This window comes from Schistocerca cancellata, chromosome 11, assembly GCF_023864275.1.
Source record: "Schistocerca cancellata isolate TAMUIC-IGC-003103 chromosome 11, iqSchCanc2.1, whole genome shotgun sequence".
In the NCBI taxonomy this organism is placed as follows: domain Eukaryota; kingdom Metazoa; phylum Arthropoda; class Insecta; order Orthoptera; family Acrididae; genus Schistocerca; species Schistocerca cancellata.
Genome location: NC_064636.1, coordinates 49534206 through 49558307, shown reverse-complemented (window position 1 = coordinate 49558307; position 24102 = coordinate 49534206). Strand labels below are relative to the sequence as shown.

General features: G+C 46.5%; 1 protein-coding gene and 1 non-coding gene across 2 annotated transcripts in view; one reads left to right on the top strand and one right to left on the bottom strand.

The window, feature by feature from the left end:
- The window catches only part of LOC126108950 (mucin-5AC-like), a 329782-nt gene that overhangs the window by 86265 nt on the left and 219415 nt on the right, over positions 1-24102 (top strand). The gene's annotated exons all lie outside the window — the stretch shown is intronic.
- On the bottom strand, positions 1342-1416 carry Trnal-caa (transfer RNA leucine (anticodon CAA)). Its single transcript has one exon. It is a non-coding gene; the product is annotated as a tRNA-Leu (tRNA).

Below are 24102 nucleotides of genomic sequence, written 5' to 3'. Positions count from 1 at the left end.
CTGTGCTGGACGAGGAATGATTCGCGTCCTTCAGGCCCCGCTGGATGTAGTTGGCAGTAGACTTGGCCGCTGTTTCTATGTATCGATACAGTGTATCGATACGTGGAACTGTTTCAGTGTTTCTGAACGGCTGCGGTTCACTGTTTCCAAACAGTGGTGTTTCATTCCACCCCTGTCTGGGATAACCGGACCAGATTCGGTCTCGAGCCAGACACAGAAACTGTATCATTGTTTCAAAGTAAGGCTGTTTCAGTCCACCTGCGCTTGGAACGGACTAATTGTATCGAAATAGTGATGTTTCATTCCGCTCTGTGTCGGACGAGATTCGGGCTCGGCACAGGTACTGAAACACATTTAACATACCACTTCGTGAAACACTTTCAAGAGTGTCGAAATCTTTTTGACAAGCAATAGCATGAAGCTTAAGATATCCGAAAATAAAGCTTCGTTTCTAGGTGACTGTCATATTCCGAAATGGCGTAACATCTGCTTTATAAACACTAACCAAGCAATAAAACAACGCATACTATTCACATTCAAAATAATAAATATGTGAAAATCATTCAGTTAAATTACACTTTTTGATAACATACGCTTCTCTGTTCACTTACAGTAATCATATTAAGAAACGTAAGTAAGCCTACAACATTTTGAATAAAAAAAGGCGTAGAGTGACAGTTATTAGACATGTATATAAATTTGATGTAGGTATAATTGCAAGCAATCTGTTTGACATATCACTGATAGTGTAATGGTGAACAGGAAGGACTAGGAAGCATGGTGAATTTATAGTAACGGTTCGAAACACCTTGAAAGACAAAATTTCTTTCTGTTATATTTTGTTATTTATTCGAATTATTTGGCGTTATTTGTGAGTCTATAGTCACTGTGCCTATTATCCACAATGATTCCCTTTGTGTGCGTGGAAATTAGCAGGATGGGTATATTAGCCATACTAATGGAATGTGGGAATCCCAGTAGCATATCCGTTGTTTCTGCAGTTTGCTCCCACCTCCAGTTCCGTTCGCGGTGGTTCTTCTGTCTTCAGCTATGGCTGTCCTCAGCCAATTGAAAAGTATGAAAGTCACACGACACGAAAGCAGCGCATTTGCTGCAGAAATACACAACTGCCAAGACGCCTAAGTGATAATTTCATACTTTCTGCGATATGATTAGCGCTCCCGCAACTCATTTGTGTTTATGTGGACATACTTATACAGTAGACAGTCAAGATGATAAAATGTGTAGGTTTATTAGATTACAAAACACAAACTAGAATGAGATTTTCACTCTGCAGCGGAGTGTGCGCTGATTTGAAACTTCCTGGCAGATTAAAACTGTGTGCCCGACCGAGACTCGAACTCGGGACCTTTGCCTTTTGCGGGCAAGTGCTCTACCAACTGAGCTACCGAAGCACGACTCACGCCCAGTGCTCACAGCTTAATCTGCCGGGAAGTTTCAAATCAGCGCACACTCCGCTGCAGAGTGAAAATCTCATTCTGGAAACATCCCCCGGGCTGTGGCTAAGCCATGTCTCCGCTATATCCTTTCTTTCAGGAGTGCTAGTTCTGCAAATTTCGCAGGAGAGCTTCTGTAAAGTTTGGAAGGTAGGAGACGAGATACTGGCAGAAGTAAAGCTCTGAGTACTGGGCGTGAGTCGTGCTTCGGTAGCTCAGTTGGTACAGCACTTGCCCGCGAAAGACAAAGGTCCCGAGTTCGAGTCTCGGTCGGGCACACAGTTTTAATCTGCCAGGAAGTTTCAAAACACAAACTGTTTGACTGTTTCGAAACAGCGTACCGAAACATTACATTGTACTGTTTCATTTGTTTCGAAACAGTTACGTGTTTCAGTTTGCCCATCTCTAGTGTGGTGGGCTCCCTGTTGTATTGCTCGAAATACCGCCTGCTGCGTCCGTGGCTGGTGGGAGGGGACTGTGCGTGCAGCGGCGAGGTGCGTAGCGCTCTGGCGCGTGCGCGCCGAACACGTGTTGCTAACAAGGCCGACTTCTCCTGCCAGCGTACGGTCAAATGGCGGAGAGAACAAGGCTTCCCAGCTTACTGTGTGATTCCACGGTCCATATAACACGCCGATATGTAGCCATGTAGTCGTATAGCGATGCCGTCAATGTTACTGCGATACTTGAGCAACAGACGGCAATGTTTTGTATGGCTGGGCAATATTGCTGAGGTTACAGATCGTTGTCGACGTATTGCCGAGGGGCTACATGTGTTGTCCAACAAGTGTGGACAGTAGAGAAGGGCAAACTGAAACACGTAAATGTTTCGAAACAAATGAAACAGTACAATGTAATGTTTCGATACGGTGTTTCGAAACAGTGAAACAGTTTGTGTTTTGTAATCTAATAAACCTACACATTTTATCATCTTGAATGTCTACTGTATAAGTATGTCCGCATAAACACAAATGAGGTGCGAGAGCGCTAATCATATCGCAGAAAGTATGAAACTATCACTTAGGCGTCTTGGCAGTTTCGTATTTCCTGCAGCAAATGCGCTGCTTTTGTGTCATGTGACTTTCATACTTTTCAATTGGCTGAGGAAAGCCTTAGCTGAAGACAGAAGAACCACCACGAACGGAACTGGAGGTGGGAGCAAACTGCAGAAACAACGGATATGCTACTGGGATTCCCACATTCCATTAGTATGGCTAATATACCCATCCTGCTAATTTCCATGCACACAAAGGGAATCATTGTGGATAATAGGCACAGTGACTATAGACTCACAAATAATGCCAAATAATTCGAATAAATAACAAAATATAACAGAAAAAAAATTGTGTTTCAAGGTGTTTCGAACCGTTACTATGAATTTACGATGCTTCCCGTTCACCATTACACTATCAGTGATATGTCAAACAGATTGCTTGCAATTATACCTACATCAAATTTATATACATGTCTAATAACTGTCACTCTACGCCTTTTTTTATTTAAAATGTTGTAGTCTTACTTGCGTTTCTTAATATGATTACTGTACATGAACAGAGAAGCGTATGTTATAAAAAAAGTGTAATTTAACTAAATGATTTTCACATATTTATTATTTTGAATGTGAATAGTATGCGTTGTTTTATTGCTTGGTTAGTGTTTATAAAGCAGATGTTACGCCATTTCGGAATATGACAGTCACCTAGAAACGAAGCTTTATTTTCGGATATCTTAAGCATCATGCTATTGCTTGTCAAAAAGATTTTGACACTCTTGAAAGTGTTTCATGAAGTGGTATGTTGTGTTTCAGTACCTGTGCCGAGCCCGAATCTCGTCCGACACAGAGCGGAATGAAACATCACTATTTCGATACAATTAGTCCGTTCCAAGCGCAGGTGGACTGAAACAGCCTTATTTTGAAACAACGATACAGTTTCTGTGTCTGGCTCGAGATCCGAGACAGGGGCGGAATGAAACACCACTGTTTTGAAACAGTGAACCATAGCCGTTCCGAAACACTGTAACAGTTCCAGGTATCGATACACTGTATCGAAACATAGAAACCGTGGCCAAGTCTAGTGGACAGTATGTGGCTGTCTACATCTACATCTATATCTACACGATTACTCTGCAATTCACATTCAACTGCTTGGCCGAGGGTTCATCGAACCACAATCATACTATCTCTCTACCATTCCACTCCCGAACAGCGCGCGGGAAAAACGAACACCTAAACCTTTCTGTTCGCGCTCTGATTTCTCTTATTTTATTTTGATGATCATTCCTACCTATGTAGGTTGGGCTCGACAAAATATTTTCGCATTCGGAAGAGAAAGTTTGTGACTGAAATTTCGTAAATAGATCTCGCCGCGACGAAAAACGTCTTTGCTTTAATGACTTCCATCCCGACTCGCGTATCATATCTGCCACACTCTCTCCCCTTTTACGTGATAATACAAAACGAGCTGCCCTTTTTTGCACCCTTTCGATGTTCTCCGTCAATCTCACCTGGTAAGGATCCCACACCGAGCAGCAATATTCTAACAGAGGATTAACGAGTGTAGTGTAAGCTGTCTCTTTAGTGGACTTGTTGCATCTTCTAAGTGTCCTGCCAATGAAACGCAACCTGTGGCTCGCCTTCCCCACAATATTATCTATGTGGTCTTTCCAACTGACGTTGTTGGTAATTTTAACAGCCAGGTACTTAGTTGAATTGACAGCCTTGAGAATTGTTCTATTTATCGAGTAATCGAATTACAACGGATTTCTTTTGGAACTCGTGTGGATCACCTCACACTTTTCGTTATTTAGCGTCAACTGCCACCTGCCACACCATACAGCAATCTTTTCTAAATCGCTTTGCAACTGATACTGGTCTTCGGATGACCTTACTAGACGGTAAACTACAGCATCATCTGCGAACAACCTAATAGAACTGCTCAGATTGTCATCCAGGTCATTTATATAGACCAGGAACAGCAGAGGTCCCAGGACGCTTCCCTGGGGAACACCTGATATCACTTCAGTTTTACTCGATGATTTGCCGTCCATTACTACGAACTGCGACCTTCCTGACAGGAAATCACGAATCCAGCCGCACAACTGAGACGATACCCCATAGGACCGCAGCTTGATTAGAAGTAGCTTGTGAGGAACGGTGTCAAAAGCTTTCCGGAAATCTAGAAATACGGAATCAACTTGAGATCCCCTGTCGATAGCGGCCATTATTTCGTGCGAATAAAGAGCTAGTTGCGTTGCACAAGAACGATGTTTTCTGAAACCATGCTGATTACGTATCAATAGATCGTTCCCTTCGAGGTGATTCATAATGTTTGAATACAGTATATGCTCCAAAACCCTATTGCAAACCGACGTCAATAATAGCACGGCTGTAATAGCACTGCCGTCAATGTTGCTGCTATACGAGAGCAATATCGTGCATTGTTGCTTTATGGCCACGCAATATTGCTGGCACTGCAGGTAGTTGGCGGCGTATCGTCCAGGGGCTGCATGTGTTGTCCAACAATATGTGGCCGCAATAACATTGCCGTCAGTGTTGCTCGAATACGGAGAATATATGGCCGTTATAGCACTGCCATCAATATGGTTGCAATACGAGCGCAGAAGCGGGCAATGATGCCGTAATGCAGGGCAGTACTGCGGTTGTTGCAGGTAGTTGGCGGCCTATGGCCGAGGGTGGACAATATGTGGCCATAATAGAACAGTCATAAATGTTGCTGCTATACGAGAGCAGTAGCGTGTAATACTGCTTGATGGCCGGGATATAGCTGGTGCTGCAGGTAGTTGGCACGTATCGTCCAGGCGCTGCCTGTGTTGTCAATCTAGGGTGGACAATTTGTGGCCACAATAGCACAGCAGTCAATATTGCTGCAATGCGAGCACGACAGAGGGCAATATTGCTGTATAGCTGGTGTTGGAGGTAGATGGCGACATGTCGCCGAGGGTGGAGAATATGTGGCCATAATAGCTGAGCCGTCAATGCTGCTGCAGTACTTGAGCAATAGCGTGCAATATTGCTTTATGGCCGGTAAATATTGATGGTGCTGCAGGCAGTTGCCGACGTGTCGCCTATAGGCTGCCTGTGTTGTCCAACAAGGATGGACAATATGTGGCCGTAATAGCATTGAGATCAATGTTGCTACATTACCAGTACAATAGAGGGCAATATTGCCATATGGCCGGTCAATATTGTTAGTGTCGCAGGTAGCTGGCGATGTATCGCTGAGGAGCTGCCGGTGTTGTCCGTAAGGATGGACAATATATGGCTGTAATAGCACAGTCGTCAATATTGCTGCAATGCGAGCACGACGGCAATATTGCTGTATAGCTGGTGTTGGAGGTAGTTGGCGACATGTTGCCGAGGGTGAAGAATACGTGGCCTTAATAGCTGAGCCGTCAATGTTGCTGCTATACGAGAGCAATAGCGTGCAATATTGCTTTATGGCCAGGATATAGCTGGTGCTGCAGGTAGTTGGCACGTATCGTCCAGGGACTGCCTGTGTTGTCCAACTAGGGTGGACAATATGTGGTCGTAATAGCACAGCCGTCAATATTGCTGCAATACGAGCGCAATTGCGGTGTTTATTGCTTTAATTGCCGGGCAATATTGCTGGTGTTGGAGTCAGTTAGCGACATATCGCCGAGAATGGACGATATATAGCCGTAATGGCACCGCCGTGAATGTTGCTACAATTCGAGAGCAACGGAGGGCAATATATTGCTATATGGCCGGTCAGTATTGTTAGTGTCGCAGGTAGTTGGCGATGTATCGTCGAGGGGCTGCCAGCGTTGTGCGTAAGGATGGACAATCTGTGGCCGTAATAGCATTGAGATCAATGTTGCTACATTACCAGTACAATAGAGGGCAATATTGCCATATGGCCGGTCAGTATTGTTAGTGTCGCAGGTAGCTGGCGATGTATCGCTGAGGAGCTGCCGGTGTTGTCCGTAAGGATAGACAATATGTGGCCGTAATAGCATTGAGATCAATATTGCTACATTACCTGTACAATAGAGGGCAATATTGCTATATGGCCGGTCAGTATTGTTAGTGTCGCAGGTAGTTGGCGATGTATCGTCGAGGGGCTGCCGGTGTTGCCCAACAAGGGTGGAGAATATATGAGTATAAAGAGCTAGTTGTGTTTCACAAGAACGATATTTTCTGAATCCCTGCCGACTATATGTCAATAAATCGTTTTCTTCGAGGTACTTCATAACGTTCGAACACAGTATATGTTCTAAAACCCTACTGCAAATCGACGGGATGAATTGAATATCATTGGTCAGTTTCCTTGCACACTCCATCCAAGGCAACATTTTGCGCCCTCCCTTTTAAGAAATACTGAATCCTGTCACAAATGCCCCTTGGTACTGCCACAGGATCTCACTTTCGTTAGCAATGGTTGGCGTCCTACCGAGTAAAATAGTGTTGGGATGTCGAAAAATACTTGGTCGATCCGACTGCCTCGGTCCACGGCCTTGTGGGCGTCGCGGGAGCAAAAGAGCGAGTGGGTTTGTTGTCGTTGGAATGCCTGCTGGTTCAGCTCGCAAGCTACTTGCGCCGTAGCGGCGTTGCGGCGCGAGTCAAGGCCGCCCGCACACGGCAGGGTGATGTGGGGGAGGAGGCGTTGTCTGCCGGCGGAAGGAAAAGCACGGGACTACGGGCACGGATGGCGAGCTGATGACGACGAACGCCGAAAATAGAAAGGAGAGACCGGCCGATCGCAGGGGAGGATGTCGCCTGGCTGGAGACGACACGCAAGCGTGGGCGAGGGGAGGGGAGGGGAGGGGAGGGGAAGGTCAGCGGGTCAAGTGACAGGGAAAGTGGCCGGCTGGCCGGAGGTGCGTGGCGGAGGGGGGCTGGCGCCTCTCTCCCTGACACGGCGGCTGGGATGCGGGAGATCTGTACGGCGTTCCGGCCGGAGTGGCCGAGCGGTTCTAGGCGCTACAGTCCGCAACCGCGCGACAGCTGCGGTTGCAGGTTCGAATCCTGCCTCGGGCATGGGTGTGTCCGATGTCCTTAGCTTAGTTAGTTTTTAGTAGTTCTAAGTTCTAGGGCACTGATGACCTCAGAAGTTAAGTCCCATAGTGCTCAGAGCCATTTGAACCATTTTTTGTACGGCGTTCTTGTCTTAGGGCCGTCCGTATGGAAGTGAATAATGGCGGTGTTTCTTTTGTCAGACGCTTTACTTTTCACTACGGGACTATCAGACCAATTGTGTGATTGGGCTGAAGAGTTCCTAGATAACAGAATGCAGCATGTGATTCTCAACGGAGAGAAGTCTTCCGAAGTAAGAGTGATTTCAGCTGTGCCGCAGGGGAGTGTCGTAAGACCGTTGCTATTCACAATATACATAAATGACCTTGTGGATAACGTCGGAAGTTCACTGAGGCTTTTTGCGGATAATGCTGTAGTATGTCGAGGGGTTGTAACAATGGAAAATTGTACTGAAATGCAGGAGGATCTGCAGCGAATTGACGCATGGTGCAGGGAATGGCAATTGAATCTCAATGTAGACAAGTGTAATGTGCTGCGAATATACAGAAAGATCCTTTATCATTTAGCTACAATATAGCAGGACAGCAACTGAAAGCAGTTAATTCCATAAATTATCTGGCAGCAGGCATTATGAGTGATTTAAAATGGAATGACGATATAAAATTAATCGTCGGTAAAGCAGATTCCACACTGAGATTCATTGGAAGAATCCTAAGGAAATACAGTCCGAAAACAAAGGTAGTAGGTTACAGTACAGTTGTTCACCCACTGCTTCAATACTGCTCACCAGTGTGGGATCCGTACCAGATAGGGCTGATAGAAGAGATAGAGAAGATCCAACGGAGAGCAGCGCGCTTCGTTACAGGATCATTTAGTAACCGCCAAAGCGTTACGAGGATGACAGATGCTGTCCGGAGTGGCCGAGCGTTTCTAGGCGCTTCAGTCTGGAACCGCGCGACCGCTACGGTCGCAGGTTCGAATCCTGCCTCGGGCATGAATGTGTGTGATGTCCTTAGGTTAGTTAGGTTTAAGTAGTTCTAAGTTTTAGGGGACTGATGACCTCAGCAGTTAAGTCCCATAGTGCTCAGAGCCATTTGAACAATTTTTTAGATGATAGATAAACTCCAGTGGAAGACTCTGCAAGAGTAGCTCGGTACGGGCTTTTTTTGAAGTTTCTAGAACATACCTTCACCGAGGGGTCAAGCAGTATATTGCTCCCTCCTACGTATATCTCGCGAAGAGACCATGAGGATAAAATCAGAGAGATTAGAGCCCCCACAATCTTTTTTTCCAGGAACAATACGAGACTGCGATAGAAGGGAGAACCGATAGAGGTACTCAAGGTACCCTCCGCCACACACCGTCAGGTGGCTTGCGTAGTATGGATGTAGATGTAGATACGGGACCAGGGATATTTTTCAGCATTCAACTATCGTTCGACCAAAGCAGCTCAAAGCAACTCTCATGAAAGCTCGAGAAAATCAACTTCGGAATGTTCCAAGCGTCTCCAGTGGGCCATTGTAAGGTTAATTTTTCAACAGGCAGAGTCGCTCTGTGGTAGAATGCCCGCCTGCCATGTGGAGGGCTTGTGTTCTAGTTTTAATGCAAATTTTTTAACAAAGCAACATGCGCTACGACGATTTCGTGAAGCATAAAATACATAAAGATAAAAAAATAATAACATTCTCTCGACCATCCATATGAGACAAGTGGTTCAAAATACATGAGCTTTCGACTGAGTACTCCTCACGCATTGTCAAATGCTGACCGTCACTTCTCTTATACACTTTCCCTAATGCGTCAAATTACCACAACGCCTCCAGTTCCACGGTGAACAGTAGCCATAATCCAGAATGAGATTTTCATTCTGCGGCAGAGTGTGCACTGATATGAAACTTCCTGGCAGATCAAAAGTGTTTGCCAGACCGAGACTCGAAATCGGGACTTTTGCCTTTTGCAGGCAACTGCTCTACCAAACTGAGCTACTCAGGCGAGACTCACGACCCGTCCTCCAGCATTAATTCTGCCAGTACATCTTCTCCTACCTTCCAAACTTCACAGAAGCTCTCCTGCGAACCTTGTAGAACTAGCACTCCTGGAAGAAAGGATATTGCGGAGATATGGCTTAGGCCGGTATTACACTATCAAATTTCTTTGTCCAATATCTTTGTCAAATATCCCTGTCAAAGAAATTTGATGGTGTAACAGGGCGCTTTCTCAAATCTCGTCTGTCGTCAAATAAATTTGATCAAATCTAGGGCCTCGCTGTAGATTTGATCAAAGTAGTCGATTGTCTTCTGTTCACTGCAATGTAACATGTTGCCATGTGGAGCGCTAGCATCGTTGCAGCGTTCTGTCATCTGTAGTGAGTTTATAAACATGGCCGGTAAATACAATTGGTGTGTACCGACAACTACAAAATTAATAGAGGTGTATGAAGTAGATGAGGCGCTTTACAACGTGAGGCACCCTGAATACGAAAATAGATTAAGAAGATTGGAGACCTGACCTAACCTAACCTAACTCTCTTTCTCCTGTAGCAAGGAATCTGAGTTTTACAGTGAGCCTGTCTTGTGCAGATATAGCAGTTGTTAAGTGAGTATTGTACTCCGTCTTCAGGCCACGAGTGGCCTACCGGGACCATCCGACCGCCGTGTCATCCTCAGAGGAGGATGCGGATAGGAGGGGAGTGGGGTCAGCACACTGCTCTCCCGGCTGTTATGATGGTATTCTTGACCGAAGCCGCTTCCAATTCGGTCGAGTAGCTCCTCAATCGGCATCACGAGGCTGAGTGCACCCCGAAAAATGGCAACAGCGCATGGTGGCTGGATGGTCACCCATCCAAGTGCCGGCCACGCCCAACAGCGCTTAACTTCGGTAATCTTACGGGAACCGGTGCATCCACTGCGACAAGGCCGTTGCCCAAGTGAGTTTTGTGCTTTGTGATATGAGGAAACACTTCACTGAGCACATACTGAAATGTATGCTCATCCATTCGTAAGTAATTGATGTACGACTTGACTTCCTCCGCTATAAGGTCACGTAACAAGTTTTGTTGAATGCTTTCATCGTGTCGTCGTAAAACCCACGGTTTCACCCAGGTACGTTTCCTTTTTTTGACCCGATTCACTTCCGCACGTGCACACAGTGCAATTGTGGTACATAAAACTTCTGTGGTTAATAACAGTTGTTGTTGTCAGACATCTTGAACTTTGACGAAAAATATGATGACAGTGTAGTACCCTTTTTAGCCCCACGTCAAAGATCTTTGTCAAATATATTTGACGAATACTTGATCACATCTTTGATCAAATCTTTGACAAACGAATTTGATAGTGTAATACCGGCCTTAGCCACAGCCTGGGGATGTTTCCAAAACGAAATTTTCACTCTGCAGAGGAGTGTGCACTGGTATGAAACTTCCTGGCAGGTTAAAACTGTGTGCCAGACCGAGACTCGAACTCGGGACCTTTGCCTTTCGCAGGTAAGTGCTCTACCAAACTGAGCTCTTGCCCGCTAAAGGTCCCGAGTTCGAGTGTCAGTCGGGTACATAGTTTTAATCTGCCAGGAAGTATGAGTAACCATAATGTCTTGGCTCGTCTGTGTGCAACAAATGGTCGTGCAGTGCAATACAATCCGTCACCAGCAATGGACGATGAACCTCTGACGATGCCAGTCACTGGTGCTGCCGAAGCTCGACAAAAACTATCAGGCATTTCGTCAACAAGTGACCGCGAAAGCCGCGACAGTTTTGTCAGTTAACATCCATCTTATTCGTGATAGGCTCGCATAGAACAGGGCACCAAATCATGGACGGAAGTCCGAAAGTCGTACTTCTGTGCCAATAAAAAGAAAAAAAAAATTAGTAATTTTTGAGAACTTTTATCGCGGATAACAGCGGCTGGCAAAAAAGTACTTTAAAAATGAACACAGTCAAAACATGTTTGCTTTGTGGTAACCGGTTGTGGCCAGTTTCTGACCATCGTGGTATGAGATTCTGAGATTCTGAAGATAATCAGAAACTGACCGAAACCGGTTGCAACAAAATAAATTTTTTTTTCCGGTCGAGACTGTTTTAATGAAACTTTTTTTTTTTGGATTAGTGACATTACGTGACTGTGCTGCTGCAGTGAACATATAGCTAGTCGTTTGGTATTTAAGTTTCGTATGACAGTTCTCGCAGCTGCTGTGGTATTCCTGCGCCCCTGCTTTGAGGCGATGACCTTAGAAGGCGCTTTCGCTCGCTGCTACTCCGTCCAGAGATCGTTCTTCCGCCCCTCCCCTCCCCCGACGACGCGGCGTTGTTTTCTCCGTCACTTGTTCTCGCTCCCCTCCCCCCCCCCAACTCTTCCCCTTCACCATTACCACCACCACCACTTGTCTCTGCTTCTCCGGCTTTTGTTCCACAGTTTCTCAGTAGCGGGAGAAACCGACCAAATGTCCCAGCGGCGGCTCTGCTGCTTGCGACACCTGCATTCCTCACACGTCTGTGTGTGTGTGTGTGTGTGTGTGTGTGTGTGTGAGAGCCGACGCCCCGCGAAGAACGCGGCTTGCCCTCTGTGATTCCGGCTACGGCCGCCTGGGGCGCCCGTGTCGCACGCTTCTACCGCGAGTTTATCTTTCGGACCCTACCGCATAACGACACAGCCCATATACACTCCTGGAAATTGAAATAAGAACACCGTGAATTCATTGTCCCAGGAAGGGGAAACTTTATTGACACATTCCTGGGGTCAGATACATCACATGATCACACTGACAGGACCACAGGCACATAGACACAGGCAACAGAGCATGCACAATGTCGGCACTAGTACAGTGTATATCCACCTTTCGCAGCAATGCAGGCTGCTATTCTCCCATGGAGACGATTGTAGAGATGCTGGATGTAGTCCTGTGGAACGGCTTGCCATGCCATTTCCACCTGGCGCCTCAGTTGGACCAGCGTTCGTGCTGGACGTGCAGACCGCGTGAGACGACGCTTCGTCCAGTCCCAAACATGCTCAATGGGGGACAGATCCGGAGATCTTGCTGGCCAGGGTAGTTGACTTTCACCTTCTAGAGCACGTTGGGTGGCACGGGATACATGCGGACGTGCATTGTCCTGTTGGAACAGCAAGTTCCCTTGCCGGTCTAGGAATGGTAGAACGATGGGTTCGATGACGGTTTGGATGTACCGTGCACTATTCAGTGTCCCCTCGACGATCACCAGTGGTGTACGGCCAGTGTAGGAGATCGCTCCCCACACCATGATGCCGGGTGTTGGCCCTGTGTGCCTCGGTCGTATGCAGTCCTGATTGTGGCGCTCACATGCACGGCGCCAAACACGCATACGACCATCATTGGCACCGAGGCAGAAGCGACTCTCATCGCTGAAGACGACACGTCTCCATTCGTCCCTCCATTCACGCCTGTCGCGACACCACTGGAGGCGGGCTGCACGATGTTGGGGCGTGAGCGGAAGACGGCCTAACGGTGTGCGGGACCGTAGTCCAGCTTCATGGAGACGGTTGCGAATGGCCCTCGCCGATACCCCAGGAGCAACAGTGTCCCTAATTTGCTGGGAAGTGGCGGTGCGGTCCCCTACGGCACTGCGTAGGATCCTACGGTCTTGGCGTGCATCCGTGCGTCGCTGCGGTCCGGTCCCAGGTCGACGGGCACGTGCACCTTCCGCCGACCACTGGCGACAACATCGATTTACTGTGGAGACCTCACGCCCCACGTGTTGAGCAATTCGGCGGTACGTCCACCCGGCCTCCCGCATGCCCACTATACGCCCTCGCTCAAAGTCCGTCAACTGCACATACGGTTCACGTCCACGCTGTCGCGGCATGCTACCAGTGTTAAAGACTGCGATGGAGCTCCGTATGCCACGGCAAACTGGCTGACACTGACGGCGGCGGTGCACAAATGCTGCGCAGCTAGCGCCATTCGACGGCCAACACCGCGGTTCCTGGTGTGTCCGCTGTGCCGTGCGTGTGATCATTGCTTGTACAGCCCTCTCGTAGTGTCCGGAGCAAGTATGGTGGGTCTGACACACCGGTGTCAATGTGTTCTTTTTTCCATTTCCAGGAGTGTATAAGCGTCCGCGACGGGGGCCGGGGAGGGGGGGAGGGGGGGAGGGGGAAGAAGCGGTACTGCCTCCCCCCCACCACCACCACTTGGACGTATTGGCTTTAAAATAGTACAGAAATTTGTCAATGATGCAGCAATTAAAGGAAATAAACTACTCACTACTAATTTCTTTCCTTTTGTTTCTCAGAAACAATCTGTGACTTCGCGTAGCGTAAGGTGCAATGCACATACGACAGGATCTTCACAACCTTACTATGGATCATGGAAGTGGATCTTACTCTGAAGAAAATCACTCTTGAGAAATCAAACTCTGATTATTGAGGAAAATACTACTCAATGTGAGAAGAGTTAAACAATTACAAAATTCTTTCATTATGGCAATTATTAAAATCACAACCGATGGCATAATTTGTGACATAATGGAAAACAAAGAGATCTAATTAACACTAATCATGAAAGTTGTCAGTTATCTGACTGCCAAAAAATTTCGTAGAATTCATAGTTTTGACAACCATGCCTCCGTTACCTTTAAAATTCCTTCAAAATCTTCTCCATCACTATACTGAATGAGAAAGTATTAGAAATGACTTTTCATCTCCTTAATAGTATATCAGTTTTTCCCAGATTCACAGAAAACAGATTTCTTTTTCTGAAAAACTCAACTGCACGCTACTGTGCCTCAAATGAGAATGCCCCAGCGCTGCGAAACACTGACTGACAAGCAAGTCAGCCGCAGATAAAACTAAACACGGATTCAAGGATCTTACCACTATTCATTATATTCGCAAAATCATCTTTTCCCCAGTACAGTAAACAGCATAAAATTATTTACACAACAGCAGAAAACATGAGAATCTCACACTACAAGTGCTTGAATTTTGCTCGTCACTCCGATCACCATACCAGATAGGACTGGTAGAGAAAACAGAGAGCATCCAAAGAAGAGCAGCGCGTTTCATTCCAGGTTCGTTTCGTAAGCGCGGAAGCTCACGGACATGCGCAACCCACTCCAATGGCAGACGGTGCAAGAGAAGTGTTCCGTATCAGTCAACGGCCTACAGCTAAAGTCCCGAAAGCCTTAAGTATACTGCTTCCTCCTACGGACGTATCGCGAAAAGCCCATAAAAGTAAACTTAGAGATATTCGAACCCACACTGATATCCCGCGAAATGTACGTGAGGATAAAATTTGAGTTATTCGAGCCCATGCGGGTATCTCGCGAAAAGTCCGTGAAGATAGTATTAAAGATATTCGAAGCCATGCAGATATCTCGCGATAAGTCCGTGAAGATAAAACTGGAGATATTCGAGCCCATGCTGATATCACACGAAAAGTCCGTGAAAAATTAGAAATACTCGAACTCACGCGGATATATCGCGAGAATTCTGTGAACATAAAATTAGAGATATTTGAGCCCATGCAGATATCTTGTGAAAAGTCCGTGAAGATAAAATTAGAGATATTCGAGCCCACGTGGAGACTTACCAGGAATCGTCGTTCCCGCGAACTGTTCGCGACTGGAACAGGATCTACATCTACATCTACATCCATACTCCACAAGCCACCTGACGGTGTGTGGCGGAGGATACCCTGAGTACCTCTATCGGTTCTCACTGCTATTCCAGTCTCGTACTGTTCGTGGAAAGGAGGATTGTCGGTATGCTTCTGTCTGGGCTCTAATCTCTCTGATTTTATCCTCATGGTCTCTTCGCGAGATATACGTAGGAGGGAGCAATATACTGCTCGACTCTTCGGCGAAGGTATGTTCTCGAAACTTTAACAACAGCCCGTATCGAGCTACTGAGCGTCTATCCTGCAGAGTCTTCCACTGGAGTTTATCTATCATCTCCGTAACGCTTTCGCGATTACTAAATGACCCTGTAACGAAGCGCGCTGCTCTCCGTTGGATCTTCTCTATCTCTTCTATCGATCCTATCTGGTACGGATCCCACACTGCTGAGCAGTATTCAAGCAGTGGGCGAACAAGCGTACTGTAACCTACTTCCTTTGTTTTCGGATTGCATTTCCTTAGGATTCTTCCAATGAATCTCAGTCTGGCATCTGCTTTACCGACGATCAACTTTATATGATCATTCCATTTTAAATCACTCCTAATGCCTACTCCCAGATAATTTATGGAATTAACTGCTTCCAGTTGCTGACCTGCTATTTTGTAGCTAAATGATAAGGGATCTATCTTTCTATGTATTCGCAGCACATTACACTTGTCTACATTGAGATTCAATTGCCATTCCCTGCACCATGCGTCAATTCGCTGCACATCCTCCTGCATTTCAGTACAATTTTCCATTGTTACAACCCCTCGATATACCACAGCATCATCCGCAAAAAGCCTCAGTGAACTTCCGATGTCATCCACAAGGTGATTTATGTATAATGTGAATAGCAACGGTCCTACGACACTCCCATGCGCCACACCTGAAATCACTCCTACTTCGGAAGACTTCTCTCCATTGAGAATGACATGCTGTGTTATGTTATCTAGGAACTCTTCAATCCAGTCACATAATTGATCTGACAGTCCATATGCTCTTACTTTGTTAATTAAACGACTGTGGGGAACTGTATCGAACGCTTTGCGGAAGTCAAGAAACACGGCATCTACCTGTGAACCCGTGTCTATGGCCCTCTGAGTCTCGTGGACGAATAGCGCGAGCTGGGTTTCACACAACCGTGTTTTCGAAACCCATGCTGATTCCTACAGAGTAGATTTCTAGTCTCCAGAAAAGGATAGGGAGAAAAGAATCGCACACAAAATACCCTCAATCACACACAATAATCTGCCTTTCTCAGTATAATAGCAGATGCTGATGTATGGCCGTATTAGCGGACGCGAAGTCCAGAGGAGTGTGGCGGCGGCAGAGCGTCGCCGGGGACAGGCGGGTCTCGAAGCCGGTCCTCCCGGTATGGCGAGACCGGGGCAGGACTGGCCGGAGCGCCGGGCAGCCAGGGTCAGCGGCCGCCCGCGCCTCCTGGAGGTCGCCCGGCCGCCCGTCGCACAGTTCTCTGAAGCACTCCTTGCCACGCACTTAACAGCGACCTGGAGGGCGAAAAGAAAGGTACCTTCTCCCAAGCAACTTCCAGCGTCCGATAACCTACTGAAAAAAGCACCCTCTGCCACGCTCTTCACCGGGATTTACACAGAAGCACCAAAGAAAACAGAGACATATAAACAGACAGAATACGCGGCAGCGGTCGGCGACACCTACATAAGACAAGCGCCTCGCGCAATTGTTAGATCGGTTACTGCTGCTTCAATAACAGGTTATCAAGATTTACGAAGTGCATTCAAGTTCTAAGGCCTCCCGACTTTTTTTTTTTTATAATTAAGTACTCACTCGAAATCGATGAAACTGGCGTTACTTCTCGACGTAATCGCCCTGCAGACGTACACATTTTTCACAACGCTGACGCCATGATTCCATGGCAGCGGCGTAAGGAGTCTGTTTTGACCACTGGAAAATCGCTGAGGCAATAGCAGCACGGCTGGTGAATGTGCGGCCACGGAGAGTGTCTTTCATTGTTGGAAAAAGCCAAAAGTCACTAGGAGCCAGGTCAGGTGAATAGGGACCATGAGGAATCACTTCAAAGTTGTTATCACGAAGAAACTGTTGCGTAACGTTAGCTCGATGTGCGGGTGCGTTGTCTCGGTGAAACAGCACACGCGCAGCCCTTCCCGGACGTTTTTGTTGCAGTGCAGGAAGGAATTTGTTCTTCAAAACATTTTGGTAGGATGCACCTGTTACCGTAGTGCCCTTTGGAACGCAGTGGGTAAGGATTACGCCCTCGCTGTCCCAGAACATGGACACCATCATTTTTTCAGCACTGGCGGTTACCCGAAATTTTTTGGTGGCGGTGAATCTGTGTGCTTCCATTGAGCTGACTGGCGCTTTGTTTCTGGATTGAAAAATGGCATCCACGTCTCATCCATTGCCACAACCGACGAAAAGAAAGTCCCATTTGTGCTGTCGTTGCGCGTCAACATTGCTCGCAACGTGCCACACGGGCAGCCGTGTGGTCGTCCGTCAGCATTCGTGGCAACCACCTGGATGACACTTTTCGCATTTTCAGGTCGTCATGTAGGATAGTGTGCACAGAACCCACAGAAATGCCAACTCTGGTGGCGATCTGTTCGACAGTCATTCGGCGATCCCCCAAAACAATTCTCTCCACTTTCTCGATCGTGTCGTCAGACCGGCTTGTGCGAGCCCGAGGTTGTTTCGGTTTGTTGTCACACGATGTTCTGCCTTCATTAAACTGTCACACCCACAAACGCACTTTCGACACATCCATAATTCCGTCACCACATGTCTCCTTCAGCTGTCGATGAATTTCAATTGGTTTCACACCACGCAAATTCAGAAAACGAATGATTCCACGCTGTTCAAGTAAGGAAAACGTCGCCATTTTAAGTATTTAAAACAGTTCTCATTCTCGCCGCTGGCAGTAAAATTCCGTGTGTCGTACGGTGCTGCCATCTCTGGGACGTATTGACAATGAACGCGGCCTCATTTTAAAACAATGCGCATGTTTCTACCTCTTTCCAGTCCAGAGAAAAAAAATCGGAGGCCTTAGAACTTGAATGCACCTCGTAAATGAAACTCCCTCGCAGATTAAAACTGTGTGCCGGACCGAGACTCGAAAGGTGCCGTGTTCGAGACTCGGTCCGGCACACAGTTTTAATCTTACAGGAAGTTTCATATCAGCGCACACTCCGCTGCAGAGTGAAAATCTCATTCAAGATTTAAATGAGTTTGAACGTTGTGTTATAGTCGACGCGCGTGCGATGGGTCACAGCGTCTCATTTCACGAGTGGACGTGAATATCAGGAATCTGGTAAAACATCAAAAGTCTCCGACATCACTGCGGCCAGAAAAAGATCCTGCAAGAACGGGACTAACGACGACTGAACAGAATGGTTCAACGCGTCAGAAGTGCAACCCTTCCGCAAATTGCTGCAGATTTCAATACTGGGCCATCGTACAAAGCATTCAACGAAACATCATCGATATGGGCTTTCAGAGCCGAAGGTCCACTCTTGTACCCTTGATGACGCCCCACCTGGGCCCATCAACTCACAAATTGGGCTGTTGATGAATGGAAACATGTTGCCTCGTCGGACGAGTCTCGTTTCAAATTGTATCGAGCGGATGGAAATGTACAGGTGTGGAGACAACCTCGTGAATACCTGGACCCCGCATGTCAGCGGGGAACTGTTCAAGCTGGTGGAGGCTCTGTAATGGTATGGGGCGTGTGCAGTTGGAATGATTTAGGACCCCTGATACGTCTAGATACGACTTTGACAGGTGACATGTACGTTAACATACCGTCTGATCACCTGCACCCATTCACGTCCATCGTGCGTTCCAACGGACTTGGGGAATTCCAGCAGGACAATCCGACACCCCATACGTCCAGAGTTGCTACAGAGTGGCTCCAGGAACACTCTTCTGACTTCAAACACTTCTGCTGACCACCAGACTCCCCAGACATGAACATTATTGAGCGTGTCTGGGATGCCTTTCAACGTGCTGTTCAGAAGAGATCTCCACCTCCTCCTACTCTTGCGGATTTGTGGACGGCCCTGCACGATATTCCCTCCAGCACTACTGGTCCCGATGGCCCTACACGATATTAGGCAGGTGTACCAGTTTCTTTGGCTCTTCAGTATATATAGTACAGCTGCGAGGCAGTTTATCACGATTTGAAGGCCACTACCGGAGAAACGCTCTGTGTCCATCTAAGTAACATATCCCCTGCCACTATAAAGTCTATTCGGAGAATGTAAAGAAAAGTTGCCTCAACCATACCCTTTGCATTTGAGGCCCTGAGGTCAAAAAGGGAACTTGTCATAATTTTTGTGGCATAAGAGACATTACTGGAGCTGTCATTTTTACACGATTCCCCATGTGTTGGTTCTAAAATGGCACTTGCTGAGTCGTTTTTTTTCCCTTGTCTAAACCAGTGTTGAAATCCCGTTTCTTGCAGGAAGAGGACTCGTCACAGTCACAGAGACAAGTCCCTACACTGCGTGAAACAACCTCAGCTGTGACGACAGCACTGTAGCAGAATGCAGCAACGTACTTGGATACACTGTTCGATCAGAATGCGTCTCTGTTCCACCCAGTAGCAGCGGGATGGTGAAATATGAACTTCCTCTGGTTAAGACTGCAGCCGGCCGGTGTGGCCGAGCGGTTCTAGGCATTTCAGTCGGGAACCGCGCGACTGCTACGGTTGCAGGTTCGAATCCTGCCTCGGGCAATGATGTGTATGACGTCCTTAGGTTAGTCAGGTTTAAGTAGTTATAAGTTCTAGGGGACTGATGACAAAAATGGTTCAAATGGCTCTGAGCACTATGGGACTCAACATCTTAGGTCATAAGTCCCCTAGAACTTAGAACTACTTAAACCTAACCAACCTAAGGACATCACACACACCCATGCCCGAGGCAGGATTCGAACCTGCGACCGTAGCAGTCCCGCGGTTCCGGGCTGCAGCGCCTAGAACCGTTAGACCACCGCGGCCGGCCGGACTGATGACCTTAGATGTTACGTCCCATAGTGGTCAGAGCCATTCGAACCATTTTTGTTAAGATTGCGACAGTCCCTCGCTTCCATAATGTTCCGGGGGCATACATGGACAACATTCCCCTGAAACTAGAGAGGCTACAGGATGTTTCACTGATGACTCATGCTATCCCTTTGCAGTTTCGTGAGTATTTCGATAATATTCTTAAGAAATGTGCCATTAGTAAAGTGACTGGACTGGTGGCGCTGAGGACAGTGAATCTGGAATTCAAGGTTGGAACAGTGATCAGGAGTGACAAGTCCCTGAACTTATGTGTCTGTCAAAACGAACAGGGTTGTTTAATAAATAGAAAATGTGGAATTACCTCTCCCACGTTACAAGCCAAGGCACTAAAAAGCATATTGTCTTGCATTATGTTGTCTATTTTTATTTGTATTATTTAATTATGAATGATTATACAAATAATAGCAAGGTGTATGAAGATGCTGAAATGGCTGAAAAGAATATTTGCTTGAAAATATACTATTCTTTTAGTTACACGACATTTACAATAAAATGAATCTTATTTGAATCAAAAAGAGGGTCATTATATATTAGGGTTTTCGATTATTTGCTTTTGTACTATGATTGCAGATTTTGATATAAGATAGTATTCTTTCTGATGAGCATGCGTCAGTAACTATAAGGTTTGGGAATAATACTGCTCAAGACTGTACAGTTTTTTCAATGTATCTCAAAAGCATTTTCGAGTTACATGTCCTTCTTTAGATCTCAATATCTCAGTTCTCTCGCAGTTTACTAGGAACAGTGAAAAATTTTGGAATGCCCTGGTTCTAAAAACAAATGAAAGCTGTTTACCCATACGTTTGACAGCGACTTTCTAATGAATCGTGACTTGATTTCCATGTGATTTCTTCAATTTGCTCTAATTCTGTGTAAACGGAAAAATGAATCTGACTAGACATTTGTGGGCTATGAGTTTTAACGGTTTTAAATCGCCATTAACGATATGAAAATGGACTTAGAAATGATGACGGACGAAGAAACCCCATCTAAAGGTACAATTTATAATTGGTACGGTGAATTCAGAAGATATCGGCCTTTTCTCAGTGACGGATTTCGTCAGCGACGTCCAAGAACTACTGTATTAATGAATAACTGTGAAAAAATTCCAAGGCGACAGTTCAGATTTGGTTTGGAATATCATGACTGGTGGTCAATCTTCGATTGTTTGTTATGATCGTGAAAAGATAAGTCAGTCGTCACGAAAATTCTCTCGAATAGACCTAAGCATATACTATGACGACTTCGCAGCACTAGTAACAAGATGGTTTCTCGTTTTTTATATATTTTTTTATATTTTTGGTTTTACTGCAGCAGAGGGAAGACGTGCCATTACTACCGATTCTATGCAAATATCTGTCTACCGCATGTTTTTGTGGAAGATCGCGAAAAATTCCATGACGACAACGCACCATGGCGAACAGCAGAACTAACAAATGAGTATATGTAAGTCTTAGAGGTCAGCACATCGATTCTCCATCATACAGCACTGACCAAGAAAATCGTGGTTTCTTTTGTTACCAATAATAAAAGGTAAAAATGTGTGGAATGACTTTCCCGTCATCGGATGATGCAGCGGAACATTATAAAAACCTGTTCTCAGATGGTTAAAATGGCTCTGAGCACTATGGGACTTAACATCTGAGCTCATCAGTCCCCCAGAACTTCGAACTAGTTGAACCTATCTAACCTAAGGACATCACACACATCCATACCCGAGGCAGGATTCGAACCTGCGACTGTAACGGTCGCGCGGTTCCAGACTGAAGCGCCTAGAACCACTCGGCCACAACAGGCGGCAAAAACCTGTTCTCTCAACAGTGAGTTCCGAGGCGGTCGTGCTAACGGGATGCGAGTGTATTTTGTGGTTAGTGCGCGTCTTCTAAAGAAAACGCTAAATGCGAAGAGGAGAGAAACAGTTCGGAAAAAGATGGCTGATTGTATCACCTCATTGAAAGCGGGTATATTTGATCACATGAGCTACAATATTTAATACAATACTGGAAAAAGCACCCTCTGCCACGCTCTTTACTGTGGTTTAGATCCAGCAGAGGTGAGCAAGCACCCTCTGCCACACACTGAATCGTGATAAATGGCGTAGTATTATCCACTAATAGGTGTCCGGATATTTTTGAGCACATGAGCTACAATATTTAGTACAATACTGGAAAAAGCACCCTCTGCCACGCTCTTTACTGAGATGTAGATCCAGCAGAGATGAGCAAGCACCCTCTGCCATACACTGAATCGTGATAAACGGCGTAGTATTATCCACTAATAGGTGTCCGGGTATTTTTGATCACATGAGCTACAATATTTAATACAATACTGGAAAAAGCACACTCTGCCACGCTCTTTACTGTGATGTAGATCCAGCAGAGGTGAGCAAGCACCCTCTGCCACGCACTGAATCGTGATCCGGGTAGGGACCTTATGTTTCGACGTCTCCGGGTCAACGGAGGACAGCGCGCCTGCATACCGCGCAGCGGGAGGGGAGAAACCGGTGTAAGGGCTGCCAACGCACGCGCGCGGTAAAAGTGTGGGCAGTGCTGCCAACGCAGCTGCCCCGCCCGGGGCTGTGGGTCAAGTTCAGCGCTTTCGAGAGGACGGCCGGGCCGGGACGGGACGGAAAGGGAAACTCCCGCTAGACGGGGGATAAAAAAACAAGCGACGCGATGCGAGCGGCCGGCAGTAACTACTTTCTCTACTCTCCTGTCTGCCTCACGCAAAGCTCTCTGGCCACACGCCCACGCACGGCTGCAGCTGGGAAGGGTTGCCGACCTTCCTGTGTAATAAGGGAGTTCCCGTATTTCAAATGGCTGTAAGCACTGTGGGACTTAACATCTGAGGTTATCAGTCCCCTAGACTTAGAACTACTTAAGTCTTACTAACGTAAGGACATCACACACATCCACGCCCGAGGCAGGATTCGAACCTGCGACCGTAGGAGCAGCGCGGTTCCGGACTGTAGAACCTAGAACCGCTCGGCCACAGCGGCCTGCTGTTCCCGTATTTGAGGGATAAAAAAATTTTACGAGTCGCTAAAGTTAGTTCTGTATAAATGGCGTTCGGCTGATTTGGTTGTGGTGGCAGACCGATCTGTAGCGTAGTCAGAGGTGCAGGTTAGGTTGGAAGGTGATAGTTTGACTGCGAAGGCAACGAATGAAGCAAGATTAGGCTTAACGTCCCGTCGACATCGAGGCCATTACAGACGGATCGGAAGCTCGGATCGTGTCAAGGATGGGGAAGGAAATCGGCGGTGCTCTTTGAAAGCAACCTTGCCGGCATTTGCCTGGACTGATTTAGGGGGCAACAAATGTGAATGCCGAATAAAGGCTGTGATGACAGAATTATCTATAGCGTGATCGGCCCATTTCAGCCAATACAGGTTGTACAGTTCTCATTTTGGTTGCCAATGCCAGTTTAAACGTCCTCATTTTAGTTGCTCATAAAAAAAACCTAAATGTGGATGGCCTGACGCGGGTTTGAACCGTCGTCCTCACGAATGCGAGTCATAACAACCATGCAACTTCAATGAATGACTTATAAGAATAAGATGAAACGTCCCCTTAGAAAAATTATGAATGACTGTGCTAGTTATTTGATTTTCAAACAGCTGAGCAAAACTGAACGTACTCAGACATTTCTCTCTTTACTTAATCTGATCATCACTAAACTGACACACAATATTTTTTTTAGCTCAACGCAGTGTGACTTTCAAAAATCCCTACAAAAGAATGGCCCTGACTAACAATAACCTATACCTTTCATGAATCACTTACCTCAAAAAAATCTTCATTACTCGAACTACTGCAATACAGCGAGCGCCAATACTGCCAGCTAAGTAAAAGCTACTGAAGGCACTAGCTGCTGATAGGCATAGTTAACAATTGAAAGATTTTGATGGATAACAAACAATGTATTTATCTTAATAGTGTTCAAAAG